This window comes from Typopeltis vanoorti, chromosome 8, assembly GCF_054136105.1.
Source record: "Typopeltis vanoorti isolate ZY-2024b chromosome 8, IOZ_Tvanoo_1.0, whole genome shotgun sequence".
Taxonomy (NCBI): domain Eukaryota; kingdom Metazoa; phylum Arthropoda; class Arachnida; order Uropygi; family Thelyphonidae; genus Typopeltis; species Typopeltis vanoorti.
Genome location: NC_143556.1, coordinates 151,970,343 through 151,986,600, shown reverse-complemented (window position 1 = coordinate 151,986,600; position 16,258 = coordinate 151,970,343). Strand labels below are relative to the sequence as shown.

Here is a 16,258-nt window from a genome sequence, read left to right as displayed (position 1 = left end):
GATGACCAATTAATTAACTTTGTATTTGTTAACCATCTGAAGTCTGTATAAGACTGTTATTTGGATTACAGAACAGCAACTAGGGCTCCCAATACAACTCAGAGGATAATCACAAATTTGAAATAAACATGGACATGTAAGGATATGGAAATCATTTTGCTTCTCTACATGCCTGCAGTACTTTAAGCAGATATGGTCTCCTAGGTTCCAAGGGAATAAAAAATAGTAATAAAGTAATAATAAGTTAAATTCTTACCTTTCTGTTAAGAGTTTAACAGATGATATAATAGTTGGTGTGGGTAGCTTCCCTTGAGGCCTTGACTCCAAAGAGGCCCGATAATAATCTTGGATGAGTAAGAGTAGAGAAGATAGCTTGCACCCATGTATTACACCTGATTTTATATCAAACTATCTTCCTGTATCTTCTGCAATTCTAACTGCCTAACTTGTAACTTAAATATAACTATATATTGTTATGTATGATGCCTTGTTTACACCATATAATTATAGTATTTTGAACAGCTTTTCTCGTGGCACCTTGTTATATGCCCTTTTTTTTTTTTTTTTTTTTTTTACGTCTACAAAACTCAACTACATATTTTTATATTCCCATGATTTCTCAACTATTTGTCTTAATGTGAATGTCTTATCCTAATAAGACCTAAGTGGTTTGAACATACCTTGTGCTTCTCTAAGTTTCTCATTAACAAATTTTTAATATCTTCTAAATGGTGACTCATAAATCTTACCAGGAACACACAGTAAGGAAATCTTTCCAAACTTCACATTATTTTATTTTTCTCCAAAGTAGAAATAAAACTGAATGAGAGTATATGAAATCTAATCAAATCATATGGAATTTGACATTTGAATACTTTCTGAATTATGTAATGCAACCACCATAAAACATTAGATGTAACAACTGGGCAACATAAGAGTATACAGAATGTGGATTGAATGTAAGAGAAGAGATGGCCTGTACAGAACTCAGTGGGTCTATATGACTCACCCACTTAACTGATTTAAAAAATCAGATGGCAATCAACTCAGTAATATATTTACTGCATGCAAATGAAATCTGACTTGAAACAATGCAGTCAGGTAAAATAACAGCAGATCTTAAACTATTGGTATAAACAGGCAAGAAATCCAAATACAGTAAACCCTTGATTTAATGGACTAATAGGAGCTAAGGGATGCCAGTTAAATTGCGAATTTTTTTTAAATAAAAATATCTGTGATGTCATACTGCAATTTTATCAATATTAGCACTATAATAACAAAAAAAAATTGTTTTACACACAATTTTCACACTTTTAGATAAGTTAATGTGAAGTTAATGTACGATGTTGAGGTGCTTGGTTTAGGTAATCCTGCTTTGAAAAGACTATCAAGTTTTTTTTGAACGTTTGAATTCTGCTGTTTTTTTTATAATTAACTTCCTAAAATTACGAAAATGTGTGTAATAAAAGTGCCACAGAAAGTCACACCATGCGACAAAAGAATCAATTACAGTGTGATTGGTGTAATCACATCCTAATCATTCGCTGAACGTGTTTTATGAACGTGTTTCATGACTCATTTATGTTGGCTAAATTACTACAGTGTTTTTTCAACACATGATGGCCTATTCACCAAGATTTTAATTTAACTTAAAAATAACAGGAAATTAATAACAAAAAATAACCTGTTAATTTAATTATAAGCAAATCTTGGCTAAAAGCATTTTAAAATTAACAGGGTGTTAATTTTCACGTGACATACGGACCGGAAATTTTGTCCGTTAAATCGAGGTCTGTTAAATCAAAGGTTTACTGTGCTCCATTCAGCATGCATTAAACAACTGCAGATAAATTGATGGCAGAGTATGTGACTTTCTTACATAGCACATGATTGAGCACATGAGAGGCTACATGATTGAGCACAATCCTCTCACAAGAGAGAAAGGTATCATGCTTAGTGCAGGTAATGTTGTCGAGATTTATGACAGAAGCCTTCATACATATGCCAAAAAAAGCAAATGGTAGCTTGAAGCACAGGGTAATGAACTTCCAAATGCAAAGGAAAAATTACTATTATTCCACACAGGATGCATAAGCATTTATTTATTTATTTATTTATTGGGAAGGGGAAGCAGAACTAGCATTGCTTACTTCAACATAGAGGCAGATGGATCCTCTGTGTTGAAGGTACCCTACTGGAAGTGCAGGCTTGTCAAACATAATCAAGATTTAAGTGTACAATAAAGGAAAAGTAGTTCTTCCTCCCCCCCCCCCATGCTGAACTCTGGGTATAGGTGAAGATTACAATTTCAACAAAAGTGAATAGATTTTTTTCCTGCTGAAAACCTGAACGTATATGATCAACTGCTTGGTGAAGATACCACTCAGTGTCATTGTTAAAAGAATGACAGAAAATTTAACACTGCTCTGCATGTTAAATTCATTAACATGCAGAGCAGTATCTACTGTGGGAGAAAGTTGTTCAGTGGCAGCTTACTTTTACAGTAAACATGACTATATTTAAAATGGCACAGTGGGGAACATCCTCTTGTTCACAAAAGTGATACGATTCTTCCTGCTCAGAATATTCAGCAAGAGAAAGCTGTAAATATAGACAGGGAGATGCCCAAAGATAAAGCTTATAAAAACATTTCATATACACCGTATGCCCAGACTATATCAACTATTTCCATGTCAAAGAAAACAAACCAGGTGTTCATCTTTCAGGATTGCCCAGTGCTGGAGAAAATATCACTGCTTTCTAAATACCTCAGAAGTCTAGCATATACCACTTTCTCAGATGTCATAAAGAACAGCTGCTCAGAGTGACTGGACAGTAGCTACTGGCTATTCTTAGATCATTGACTGGTTTTTGGAAGGAAATGAAAATTACCTGATGCCATGAAGCTGAAAACTTTGCCACAGCAGATATTCTGTTCTATAGTCAGAAGAGCAATAGATGGGAGGAGTAAAGGTTCGCTTTTCAGTTCCACCTTAACATCTGATTGTACAGCCTGGCCATTTAAGGGTCAAAATTAGACAACTGAGAGGGGACCTCCAAAAACCTTTAAGGAATGCAGTGAACTGTCTACGACTTCTGCCCTAGTGTCCCATCTTACCGTCATGAAATACACCTCATTAGTATCCATTGAATACTGAAGGAATGAAGAGAGGAGAGGCTAGCAGTGTGGCAGGTAACCAACTAAACTATACTCTGTTATTGGATTAAACCACAAACAAACACAAAACATGATGGAATTTCATATGGCTGGAAAATTGCCTGATTAATCAAGACTCCCAGTATATTTTCGTGGGAACTAGGGCATGAGAAGTTACTGGAATAAACGAAACAGCAGCAAAGGAGAAAATAAGCATCATCAATGTATCAGTGGAAAAAAAGATGAACAAACAGAACTATCATGTAGAGTTGGGTGTTTAATGAGACAGGAAGCTAAATTCTGCTAAATAAATATAAGATGTTAATAGTATATAGGGAGGACAAGAAAATTAAGCAGCAGAATAAGAAACAACAAAGCATAGAATCAGGTAAGTTAGTAACAAAAATCAGGTAATAATGTTGATTGTAAAAATAAGGATATTATTTGTATGGTGACTATCATAAAACATGCTGTTGATGCGAGTTATAACTTCAAGTTTTCCTGGAGCAAAAATTAAAAACATGGTAGATGCAATTGAAAAACAGAAAAGAAAAGTAAATGAGATCATAATAGTAGTAGGTACTAATGACTTAACTACTGATAAATTCAGTATGGGAGAGGATATATAAGGTTGTTGGAAGAAGCAAGACAGTGAAAAGTGAGAAAGTGTAAATCTTAAGTATACTACCTTGATATGACAAAAATGAATTAAGAAGGGCTATAATGGCGATTCAATGTGTAGGCTGAGTAGAAGGAATGTATGCGAGTTTTTGGATGTGCAGAGTGAGTTTGAAAGAAGATTGGCTTTATATAAGAGAAATGGCCCTTGAATGCATTTGGTATAAGGAGTCTTGGAAAACTAATAGCTGGTATGAAATCTAACACAGAGTCAGGGAAACTAAATTATAATGGGAGGAATGGTGACAATGTGTAAGAGCAACAATGTTATGTAAATGTGTTAATGACAGGAATGGACATTAACATGGAAATAATTATTAGGAGTGAATGATTTCGATTTAGTCATCATCCAGTTTGGACACATCAAATGTGTGCAAAGATGCCTGCATGTATAAGGCACTACAGAAGAACAGAGATCTGCAAGTTGTCCTACCTATGTCACACAAACTACAGACAAGACTAAACAAAAGAACATGCAAGTAATTTATTACATCTGTACATGAATGCTAGGAGTATCAGAAAGGGGGAGAGTAGGTTGCCTTGGTCAATATGTTGGCACCTCAGATTGTAATCATTAGTGAGACCTGGCTATCAGACTCAGACATACTAACTGCTATCAAGTGTAAAAGGTAGAGTATTTTTAGGAAGGACAGACAGGATAGATGAGGATGAGGCATGCTGCTAATGATATCAGATAACTCGAATCCAGTTAGAGTGGAATCTAACAAGATCAAATACACAGATGGGTGTTGTAATAGAACTGGTGGATTGGTTGGCAGCGATGAAGAAGTGCATCACAAAATAAAGACAATGGATGCAAAGAGAGTAATCATAATGAGGAACTTTAATATCTCATGAAAAGAATGAAACCAAATTTATTGAGCTGTTGCGAGACAACTTTCTCCATCATCAAGAACCATGTGACAGAAGGAACTCAGGGTCATAGAGTGTTTGATTTGATTATAGTGTCAGAGAGTGTTTCAGTTAAAGACGTAACATTCTGCCTCCAGTTGGTGACAGTGATCATGCAGTACTCACTTGGGAAGTGGCAAGTTCATGAATCTTCCATTCACGAAAGGCTACACACTGAACTGCAAAGCAGAAAATTATGACCAACTGAGGAGTATAACAAATTCAATGCAATGATATCATTACTGGATGGGAAGAACATCGATAGTGTGGGAAACATTTAAACACATTATGGACTCTATAACTGTGTTATAAATAATTATTTTAATTTCACAATGTTTCAACCTTAATATAAAGGTTATCTGGAGTACGTACACACACACACACACACACACACACACACACACACACACACACACACACATATATATATACAGAGGCAAGCTAAATTACATTTCACACAGTATGCTGAAGAGACAATGATTTGATCAACAGTTATTCTACTGGCCTGACCTCCAGTGAAAATAAAATTACAAATAAATGAAATAAAATAACTACATCAAAGCTATATTCTATTTAACACAACATCAGAGAAACATTCTTTCATATAGATAGTTTTGTTACAGTAAAAATGATATCCTAATTTAACATGACAATTGTTATATTAGATTTAGGATCCTGGATTATCTATGGTCCTAATTATAATCAACTCTTAAGGAGAAATGTTAAGTGGGTAAAGTATGTGCCTTCCACATTCTTGATATTTTTAGACCATCATTATTGTTAAGATTAGGGTGATTGATAAGAATCTCACAGGCCTTCTTAAATTTACGTTCATATCTTGTTTTGGTATGATGTAAACAACAGGAGCTTTTCCAGTCAATTCTATGTAAAGTGTTCAGGGCATGATCAGAAAGACCAGCTTGACCATAGTTATTATATTTAATGTGTTGTTTATGTACCTTTTTTTTTTCTGATAGGAATTGTGCACCCTGTTTCTCCTGTACAGGGCAAAATGTTCCATGGTTTCTCCTGTACAGGGCAAAATGTTCCATGTAGAAGTTAGCAATGGGGGGGGGGGACAATGAACATTTTGAGCAATGTGCTCTAGATTCATCTCCTTTAAAACCCAAAGTCTGGCTTAGATACATTGACGATGTTTTCATTATCTAGCCTATGTCTGCCAGTAGACACTTTCCTCAGCCACCTAAACAAACAACACAAATGCATATGATTCACGATTGAGATTGAAAAGCAGCACACACTTTTGTTTCTAGATATACTTGTCACATGTCTTCCTTCTGGCAGTCTTTCCTTACTGTTTACCAGAAACCGACACATACTGGCCTTCTTAAATCTTCAAATATATACACATACATACAAATATATACACATAAACTCCTACCACCACCCAACACAAAAACTAGGGATCACTATTAATACACTGAAAAACAGGGCTTTGAAGATTTGCTCCAATGAACAAGCACTTAAAGATGAATTAAAAGTTATCAACAATACCTTGCTAAAAAATGATTACAGCGAAAAGACTATCAACAAAATTCTACACAAGACTTCACTTAAAATCAAAAATAAAGTAGACCTACAATAAAACTATAGCCGTAACCATTCCATACATTAAAGGGATATCAGAAAAAAATAAACAGAATATACAAAAATACAACCTTAGCCAAGGATTCACTGTGGTATACTCTAGTCCTAAGGTCGTCTGCACTAGCCCTCGCATTCTCTGCAGCAGAATATTGTGCCCCTGTCTGGGAAAGAAGTACACACACACACACACACACACACACTAACATTATAGACACCCAGCTGAACCATGCACACAATTAATGGGACAGCGAGAAGCACCCCTCTCTCCTGGCTGCCTGTTCTATCTAACATTGCTCCACCACACATATGGAGAAGACATGCCTCGATTAAGGAATTTCATAAAGCAACGAGAAAACCACTTCTACCCCTACACCAGACTCTCATAAACCCACCTAGTCTTCGCCTCAAATCAAGAAAGCCTCCCTGGTCCATGGACGAACTCTCTTCAGCTGCGCTGCCATCAATATCTGACATATGGAGAGAATACTGGTCCAATCTCCCAACAAACGGCTTCCTGGTAGAAGATCCCTGTGCTCTGCAGCCTGGTTTTGATCTTCCTAGGAAGATTTGGTCATCCATAAACAGGATCAGAACTAGCCAGGGCAGATGTGGCTATCTTCTACATAAATGGGGCTGTCAGATCACCCTTATTGTGATTGTTCTCCTGTGGCTCAGATGATTACTCATATTGTGTACGACTGCTCAAGGCGCCAATTTCACGGTGGTGGCCTACAGGACATCCACAAGGTGACTGATGAGGCCTTGAATTGGCTTTCCAGCCTGGACCTTGACCTGTAGTTGGTATGATGGTGGCACTGGTTATGGAGGAAACAGAAGATCACAGTCCCGTCTCACCACGAAAACATTATTCTCGTAGTTACTCTCATAGTCCTCGTCATAGTATCAGCAGAACTCCTCATGTTAGAAGATGATGATACAGTGTGAAATGGGCCTCCTCTAATGGATCAAGTTGCTTTTTCAAGTTTTCTCACACAAGACACAACTGTTCTCTACTTAAACCTCGGATACAGCTACTTTTATGTTGTGAAGTGTTGTGAAAACATGCAGCCTTGTCATACTTGGTGCAGCAGAACGATAATTGTCCCTGGCTTAATAATGACAAGTTACTTTTGCTTTATATTTTTAAAAAAAAGGAAAGACTTAGAAAGCAGGTTGTGCCTTTTATGTAATGAACTTTTATGTGTTAAGATTTTCATCATTTGTTTCTGGAAATTGCGATTGTACTTTTCACTTACCAGTTTTCATGTAGCCATAAGCATAAATAAATAAGTGCACCTGTAATTTGCCCTACATAGGGGGAATAGGGTGCACAATTCCTATCAGAAAAAAAAAAGGTACATAAACAACACATTAAATATAATAACTATGGGCAAGCTGGTCTTTCTGATTATGCCCTCATGAACACTTTACATAGAATTGGCTGAAAAAGCACCCGTTGTTTACATCACACCAAAACAAGATATGAACGTAAATTTAAGAAGGCCTGTGAGATTCTTATCGATCACCCAAATCTTAACAATAATGATGGTCTAAAAATCCCAAGAATATGGAAGGCACATATTCTACCCATTAACCTTTCTCCCTAAGAGTCAATTATAAATAGGACCATAGATAATCCAGGATCATAAATCTAGTATTGGGTTGGCGAATAAGTTTGTTCGGTTTATGCATCAGTACAAGTTATGGCGCTTCGCCTGTCACTATTGTTGAGCTACGACACAATGCTATTGTGCAGTTGAAAGGTGACATGTCACATAACCTTATAGTGAATTTTCGTTCAGCCTACTTCAGTTACGTGTGTGTAACATATTTTTAGAAATGGAAAGAAATAATGTACATTACTGACATATTTTGCTTTTTTATTTCAAAAAAGGCAAATGAGCTGCAGAAGCCCATAAAAAAATATGCAGCATATATGCGGATGGTGCCTTAACAGAACGCATATGCCAAAAGTGGTTTGCCAAATTCTGTCCTGGAGATTTTAACGGCAGTGATGCGCTCCCACGTCAGTTGCCTGACCGAGGTTGATTCAAGTGTTGTGAAGGATATCGTCGACAAAAATCCATCACAAACAGTGCAGGAAATTGCTGCAGTACCAAACATATCCCATACAAGCATTGAAAACCATTTGCACAAGCTGGGATATGTTTCAAAACTCAATGTTTGGGTGATGCATGAATTGACTGAGGCCAATATAACTGCTCGCATATCCATCTGTGATTCGCTACGAAGTTGCCAAGAAAATGACCAATTGTTGAAGAGGATGATTATGGGAGATGAAAAATGGGTATTGTACGATAACATGGTATGTAAAAGATCATGGGGGCACAAGAGCGAACTGCCGCAAACAACCTCGAAAGCAGGATTGCATCCAAAGAAGATCATGCTCTTTGTGTGGTGGGATTATAAAGGTGTTGTCCACTACAAAGTGTTACGGTCAGGCAGAACGATTGATTCAACTGTCTATTGCTCATAGTTAAAGCGACTGACCGTGCAATTAGCACAAACTGTCCAGAAATGGCAAATCGGAAAAGAGTTGTCTTTCACCATGACAACGCCAGACCCCACACATCGTTAATAACCTGGAGTAAATTGTTACATCTTGACTGGAATGTTTTGTCGCATCCTCCGTATTCACGGGACCTGGCACCTTCTGATTACCACTTATTCCGATTGTTGCAGAATTCTCTGAATGGGAAAACCTTCGCTAATGAGGAGGCTGTCAAAAGACACCTGGATCAGTTTTTTGCCAGTAAACCTCAGGAGTTTTATGAATGTGGCATAATGAAGTTGGTGGACAGATGGCAAGAGATGGCATTGATAAAGAGGGTCAACATATAACTGCCTAGTATGTATTATATATATTAAGTAAAATGTGTTTCATTCCACTCGGAAAAACCGTATGAACCTATTTGTCAACCCAATATAACAATTGTCGTGTAAAATTAGGACATCATTTTTACCATAACAAAACTATCTACGAGGGTGGTCTGAAAAGTTCTCGGCCAGATTTCAGTGAATTTTTTTTTTCTAAGTTGGTATATTTGTCATAAGCATCCATGTTAAATTTATACAGCTGTCTGAAGCAAAAGTGTTGTCTGTATCCCTTGAAATGGATAAAATTGAGCATCTTGCAGTTATAAAATTCTTTGTAAAAGAAGGTTTAACGCCAAAAGAAATTCATTCGAATTTCTTTTGGTGTTATGAATTTAAACGTGGCCGTACCAGCCTTGAAGATAATCCACGTGAAGAACATCCAAAAAGTGTAACAACACCAGAAATCAATGATGAAGTGCACAGTACGGTACTGGATGACTGGCGAGTCAAAGTGCGCCAAATTATAGAGAACTATAGGCATTTCAAAAGAACATGTAGGATATATTTTGCATGAAGAATTGCAAATGAAAAAGCTTTGTGCAAGATGGGTGCCGTGCTTACTCACAGCAGATCAAAAACGCACTCGCATGAAAATCTCTGAACAGTGCTTGGAGCATTTTAACAAGAATAAAACTGATTCTTTTTTTTTGTAGGCATAGGTTTCTGTGATTTAGCAGTTCATAAGAAAGATTCCAGTAATTGGACCACATGTTTATTAAGATAAATAACAATAAAAAAAAAACGACAAGTTTCATAAGTCGTTTGACTTGCATCTTCAGGGGTCAAAGGTAACTAAAAGTTTAAACACAAGAAATGAGAAATTACTCAAAAGTTCATTCTATGCAGTTGTGGCCGTCTAACTGTTCATTAAATTAAATATCGAATGCAGAGTCAGTGCAATGCTAAGTTTGAACAATGCTGGATGCTGTCATGTTCTGCTGTTAACGTTCACATTGTCCGAGGTCTGACTTGGGTATATTTTTTTATCAATACTGACCAAACTTGGTGTAGAATTAGGCCCTGGTTTTTGTTGCATTGCATTGGAATTCTAAGCATGCTTGCAGCTTCTTTAAATTTTCTTATGTAATTTTTTTCAATGTAAAACAAGTTTATTTTTTGCCAGAGTACATTATGGCTGGTGGAAGTTGTATGGTATGCTAGGCCTATTTTGAGTAATTTCTCATTTCTTGTGTTTAAACTTTTAGTTACCTTTGACCCCTGAAGATTATGAAACTTGTCAGGTTTTTTTATTGTTATTTATCTTAATAAACATGTGGTCCAATTACCAGAATCTTTCTTTAAAACTGATTTTGTGCATTGATTTGTTACTATGGATGAGACTTGGATTCACCATTACCCACCAGAATCCAAACACAAGCCTGTTGTTCAGCACCAAAGAAGACAAAATCGGTTCCATCAGCAGGAAAGGTCATGGCATTGGTGTTTTGGGATGCTAAAGGCAGTTTTTTAATTATCTTGAAAAGGGTAAAATAATAACCAGAGAATATTATTTAACCAGACTAGACAAAAAATTCGTGAGAAAAGATCCGGTTTGCAGAAGAAAAAAATCATCTTTCATCAGGACAATGCATCTGCCCACAAAGATGTTTTTGGCAATGGGAAAATTAAGAGATCTGCACTATGAATTGTTGGAACATCCACCCTATTCCCCAGATTTGACTCCCTCTGCTTCTATCACTTCCCAAAACTAAAACTCTTCCTCGCTTTTTTTTTTCCCCCCGGCGTTTTTCTTTGAATCAAGAACTGATTGCAGCTCTAGAGAGGTATTTTGCAGATCTGACTGAGAACCACTACAGGGACACTGGAGCATTGCTGGAATAAATGTATTAGTCTTAAAGGAGATTATGTTGAAAAATAAAAATAATTTTGAAATTATAATTTCATTTTTTCATTGTTAGGTTGACAACTTTTCAGACCACCCTTGTATATGAAAGAATGTTTCTCTGATGTTGTATTAAGTAGAATATAGCTTTGATGTAGTTAATTTATTTTATTTCATTTATTTTGGTAACTATAATTTATTTTAACTGGAGTTCAGGTAAGTAGAATAACTGTTGATCAAATCATTGTCTCTTCAGCATACTGTGTGAAATGTAATTTAGCTAGTCTCTGTGTGAATGTGTGTGTGTTTGTGCACGCGTGCACTTCAGATGATGATCTTAATATGAAGGTCGAAAAGGCGGGAAATTAAAAGAATTATTTATAACATGGCTGTAGAGTCCATAAAATATGTAAAATGGATGCTGATTATCATGTAACACAAAAAAGAAAGGAAACATTTAAAAAACACTTAGATGGTGCAATATCAGAATGCCTCCTGAGAGTTCGAATAATAAATAGGGAGGAGTCAAATGGATGTATAATCTCATCAAGCAAGAGATTCGTAAGAAAAGGATGATATGGAAGGAATGCCATGTGAATAAGGATGATGTCTATTATGAAAATTATAAGCGATAGGTCAGAAGAGTCACAAATGTTGTACGTAAAGCTAAGTCTAAGAATGAAAAGAAACTGGCTCTGCAAGCAAAAGATAGCCCACAAGAATTCTATCAATACGCTGCAAGTAAAAGAATCAATATGAAAGAATAATTCTACTGAATGCAGATGGTATGAGAGTGACAGATGAAGAGGTTGTTCCACTAACGAGTGTCCATTTTACTAAAAATTATCAACCTGGTGTATGCAACATTGAGTTCACTGTCACCTCTTCACTGGATGAAGGATCTCAGGTGGATGAAGAGGAGGAGATTGTGAAAACTTTTGCACAAACTGATGGGATATCAGCACAAGTGCTAAAATACTGTTCAAGCTCAACTGGCTGTTGCTTTAACGAGGCTATATAATTTGGGTCTCAGAACAGGGGTGATTCCACAGGAGTGGAAAGAATGTATGGTAATTCCATTGCACAAGGATGGTGCAAAGACAGATGTATCAAACTATTGACCAATCAGTATCTTCGGAGTGGTGGTGGTGAAGGTTTTGGAAAAGTTAGTTAGGGCTTGCATTCAGAAATGGTTTGAAAGAGAATCTCTACTTTACAATGAGCAGTATGGGTTTACTAAGGGAAGGTCATGTTTTAGCAACTTGCTCACATTCCATAATAATGTTACCATTGAGCTAGACAATGGGAATTGATACACTGTGATACATTTAGATTTTGATAAGACTTTTGACAGAATACAGCATGGAAGACTGTTGCATAAATTGGAGAATGCGGTTGTGGATTATAAAACATTAGCATGGATATGAGGGTGGCTGACTGATATATCAAAAAGTGGTATATGGGGATGTGAGTCTGCAAGATTTAAGGTAACTAATGGTGTACCACAAGGATCAGTTCTTAGTCCACTGTTATTCAATATGTACATTAATGACTTTGTGGGGATATGACGACATACAGCTATTTGATGATGGTGCAAAGATCGTAGGGTAATCAGGAGTGCTGCTGATATACAGTGTGTGCAGAACACTTTGAATAGCCTGGAATTGTGGGCATGGGAAAATGGATGTCAGTAAATGTAAAGTTATGCACTTTGGTGTGATTAGATATCCGATCTCGTATTATATTAGTGATATTATGTTAGAAGAAACTGATCAGGCTAGGGATCTTGGAGTGCTAGTAGATAGCAAGTTAAAGTTCAGGAGCCCATGTAGCAAAGATTGCAAATACAAAAGATAACTGCAATGTTGAAACCAACTTTCACATGTAAAGATAAGGATGTCATGTTATCTCTTTACAAGGCCTTGATAAGACCTCACTTGGACTATTATGCGCAGATCTGGTCTCCTGGTTTCCGTGATGATTCTGATACAGTAGAGAAAGAGTGCAAAAGGAGTGTTAAAAATTATATTAAGATTGTGGAATACTGATTATGAAGACAGCTGAGAATTTGTAGGCCGCAGACACTAGTAAACAGTAGAAAGAGAGGTGATATGATTTGCAATGTACAAACTTCTGAAAGGGTCATACAAGATTTCAATTGATGGGATTTTTTATTTTATGGAGTTTGGGGAAGAAGAGGGAATCCTTGGAAGCCGAGAATGAGTGCCACTAAGAAGAGGTGACATTTAGATTTTTCTCTTATAGAGTTGTTCGTTACTGAAATTGATTGCCATTTGGTACTATACGGCACGTGTATAATACCATGTCTCTGTCACAGCTATATGAGTAGAAGGAAACAATCTCAGTGTTCAGAAAAGTGGGTATAGATGTATACTTAATTAAATTTAAAAAATTATAAACGATCAACAATCAAGTTGAGGTTGGAATGTTTTTTTAACGGTATAGAGACATTTGTATTCTAGTCTTCAGAAACAACAGACAGTAAAAATTTATCTATTCCTGAATTAACACTTCTGTGTATTATAAGAAGTTGTTGATCTGCAACAAAATACCAGCATATGTGAAATTGATAAGACAGAAGAGCTGCTGATACTAAAAAAAAAGTAATGAATGTAGGACCAACCAAATAGAGCATTCTCCTTCATTGTTGTTATCTAATAAATCCTAAAACAAACAGATTGTTCCCCCACTCAAACGCAGATTTGGTTACAATTAATTGATAAATTAAAGTATTCAAAGTTATCCTGCAATTAAATGCATTGACCAATTAAGATGAGCACTGATGCACTATACACCCTCAAAACTTTCATACATCGGTAAAATTGCAACCATACAGCCAAACTGACGTGAATTTTGTAGCACATGTTACATAACCCACACAACAGCATACCCAACCGAAATGGACACGTGATGCCACTGCACTCAGCCATCTTCTTATATAAGTTGATAGTTTATAATCCAATCCTATATAAAGGAGCTTACCCAACAGCCTTCTATGCAGTACTATGTCAAACTCCTTTACAAAGTCTAAAAGTATCATGGTGCATCCAATCCCCCTGCCTATCTCAACCATAAAATTATAAAATGAAAGCAAGATAATCAGAGCATGGTATAGCATTCCCTTAGTAAATCCACCTATTCAATGTCAAGTATAAATACTCTTGTTAACTCATTTCTGCAATCAAGCTCTGATGAATTTTTCCAAAATCTTCAACACCACTCTAGTGATAATGATAGGTCAATAGTTAGGCAATCAGTCTTTGCCCCACTCTTGTGCAATGGGAATTATCATACATTCTTTCTATTCCTGTAGAATCTTCCCTGTGATGACAAATAAAAATATAAAAACTTATAAATACACAACTGAACACTCTTAGAATCCATGCTAATATCCCAGGAGTCCCTACTGATGAATTCATATTCAATTTATTCAAAAGCTCTGGTAATACTTCCTCATACACTTCAGTTTCTTCCTCCAGTGCAGAAATAGCACTTAGCTCAATATTGCATACATCAGGTTGGTAGCTTTTAGCAATCAGTTAAACAGTCTTTTCTGAATCTGCCATTCATATTGACGAGAGTTATTCTTTCTTTTACTTGAAACATAAAAATTCCATGTTATCATATCTATTTAATATGCTGTTTTCACTTTCTCCCTCTTACTTCTTCCAGCAGTCCTTTCATATTTTCTCTCATTCCGTATTTATCAACAGACAAATCACTACTCCCTATAGAACTGTATCTGTCTCCCTATATACTGTCTTACTTTTTGACTTTTTTTTTTTTTTTTCAATTACATGCTTTTGAACTTTTTCTAATTCCCTAGTCATCTAATAATTTGTTTTAGTTTAGGTAGGCCTTATATTGAACATCTGTAAGCAATGTTCAACATAAGGCTCAATTAGTAACAGAGCTCAAACAGAAGTACTATCTTTGAAAATGCAATCTTAAAGGTGGGAAACAGTCAGCTTCCCAAAGTGAGTGAGGTCAGAACAAAAAACGGTTTTTTGCAGAGGTAGAATTATCTAGGCCTGCAGATAGTTTTAGCTCATGCCAGATATGACTCAAAGTGGCTGCTACTACAAAGTGCAACAGTGATGATATACAGCCAAGTTACAATGCATAAAAGGATGACCTAAAAATGGTACAATTTCATTTAAGAAATAGCATCATGCTTAAGGTAGCATATCAAAGTACAAAATTCCTGGTGTTCTGAAATCAAGTGAGCTATTGTTGCATCTAGTAATGGAGATTCTTTCTGATATAGTAATATCAGGTTTGTGTTTGTTTTTCCACCAGCTTGTGAGAAATTCTAAGAAAACTACTTGACAGTAGAGGTAAATATTTACATCAGCCACTTCTCAAGTTTATTGCTGTTTCTCTTGTATTCAGCTTGTAACTGCAAGAATACACTGTATTTATCCACAGGTGGATTTTTCTCGTACTCCCAAATACATCCACAACTTATGTTTGTAATGCACAAGAATTTTTAATACAGCATATTAATATACATCCATATTTTATAGTCAAAATCAAGTGAAAATTTACTAGAGAACTCATAAGAATACAACCCTTGGACATTGGAGTTGCTTTGGCTTTTACGACTTGCCCAAGTACCTGTATACCAACTGTTTTGATAACGGTTACATTAGGTATCAAAATGACCACTGTTTTGCATTGTTGGTTCTCATCAGAGGCAAGAATGAAACTTTAAAAAGGCAAAAAAAATCACTGTTTAATACCCTAGCAATCCTATGGATAGTTAAAATCATCATTAATGAACTCTCAGTAAGTACAGAATCATATAACAGAGTACAGAGCCTGAAATGCTTCAATCTAGCTAATTTATATAGACTCCTGCACTTGCACTACTTAAGCCTGTGTCTTAAATAGTGCAATGCCAAAAATATTCTCTGATAAGTTCTAAGCTGTGAGTTTTGTTTGTATCTGGCTATTAAATATGGAACTATTTAATATCTTAAATAAGACAAAATGAAGCCTTTTAGGTACTATGAAAGTTCACTTATTTAGCTTTTATTTTATTATATCTACCTTTTTGAAAAACGATTACTTTTGTACTGATCAGATGGTTTTTGTTTCAAGATTTCTGCCTAATCTCCGATGAGAACCAATAGTTA

The 16,258-nt window shown here is 36.0% G+C and overlaps 1 protein-coding gene across 1 annotated transcript in view; it reads right to left on the bottom strand.

The window, feature by feature from the left end:
• mask (multiple ankyrin repeats single KH domain) overlaps positions 1 to 16,258 on the bottom strand; it is an 823,307-nt gene that overhangs the window by 614,768 nt on the left and 192,281 nt on the right.